Source organism: Erinaceus europaeus, chromosome 3, assembly GCF_950295315.1.
Source record: "Erinaceus europaeus chromosome 3, mEriEur2.1, whole genome shotgun sequence".
Classification (NCBI taxonomy): Eukaryota; Metazoa; Chordata; class Mammalia; order Eulipotyphla; family Erinaceidae; genus Erinaceus; species Erinaceus europaeus.
Window position 1 is genome coordinate 67258580 of NC_080164.1, and position 1606 is coordinate 67260185.

At 34.1% G+C, this 1606-nt stretch overlaps 1 pseudogene; it reads right to left on the reverse strand.

Annotated features, from left to right (window-relative positions):
- Positions 1-628: 628 nt before the first annotated feature.
- On the reverse strand, positions 629-1203 carry LOC103123259 (alpha-ketoglutarate dehydrogenase component 4-like; annotated as a pseudogene).
- Between the last annotated feature and the right edge of the window lie 403 nt (positions 1204-1606).

A 1606-nucleotide genomic window follows, 5' to 3' on the forward strand; every position in this document is an offset into this window, starting at 1 on the left:
CATAATCAAATTGAAATTTCCAGTCAAACATTTTTATGTAAGATCCATTTTGACTTCTCATTTTTTCTATTTTATACTTTGACACTTTTTCTGAATAGAGCTTACAAATAATTTTGGGGTGTTAAGTTCACATCTTAATACCACAAAGTCATTTATTTTACTTTGGCTACATATTTTTCATTGTTTATAGTAAGATACACTTATCAGTTATACATTGTAGATGAAAAAAATTGTTGAGAAAATTATGAATGTTTTCAATGACCCTCACTAAATTCTAAGGAAATCACTTTCCCAAAATAGTGGTAATTACAAGATAAACCCCATCAAAAGAAACTGAAAGAAAAGTGGGAAATATATGCTAGGCATTGTGTGCTTTTCATAGTGCAACATAGGTGATACTTGATAATCAAAAGTTAATTAATAGGCTAACATTTATAAATGCACACTTTAATAAGTATGAAGTGCATAAACAATTGGGTAAGCGTGTGGATAAACTGACCAAGATACATAAATTAGGAGGTACAAGTCTCCTTCTAAATTTCCTATATTTTCTTTTTATAGAATATTTATTAAAGTTGCTTAATGTACAATTTGTCATTTTGGAAGTCCTTTATTACAGACTGTTCTTTTGTCTGATGACAAACAGCAGCCACAATGTCATTGATTATTCTTGGCCTCCACGTTGGATATATTCCATTTCTTCTTGAGACACAAGTTTCCTTCTGTATTTCTGAGGTCATGTTTTTAGTATTTCTGCAGTGTCTGGTGGGCCCTCATGCATCAGCCAGTCAGATGTTTTACTTCCCTTAGAATGCTGTGAAATTGAAGAGTGAGATGGCAGTCCTGCTGTTCCCAAAACTTCTGACACGTTGGGTTTAGGATTGTCTCTTCTATCAGGAAACTTTATTAATGGAGTATGTGGCTTGACTACCTGAATGACCCTGCTGGCAGATGCAATCTTGCTACCCATCATGACCCCCCTCCCCCAGAAGGGGCAGCTCTGCATAGTATTTTTTAATACCCTACCCAAGTAATCTATCTATTCCTAAAATTACCTATTTCTTCCTTTCTTTCTTTCTTTCTTTCTTTTTTTACTTTTTTAAAATTTTTACCAGTACACTGTTCGGTCCTGGTTTATGGTGATGATGGATATCTGGAACTTTAAAGCCTCAGTCATGAAAATATTTTTGCATAATCATTATGCTCTATCTCCCCATCCCTCAGGTTGCCTCCCCCCCCCCACCCCTGCTTTTCTCATTATAATTTTATAATTTAGACTTTTACATTTGGTCTGTGATCTGTCTCGGTTATAGTTTATATTTGTAATGAGTTTTTCTTAAATATTTATTTATTTATTTATTTATTTATAATAGGAATAGGAGAGACAGAACCAGGCATCATTCTGGCACACATGCGGCCAGGTATTGAACTCAGGACCTCATGCTTGAGAGTCCAAGGCTTTATCCACTGCCCTACCTCCCAGACCACTATAGTGAGTTTATAACTGAATCTTATTTCTTTCCTTAAAATGCACTGTGAGATTTTTCTTTCACCACTGAATTGACTTTTTTTTCCATGAATTTTGTTTATTTATTTTTTACAGTTT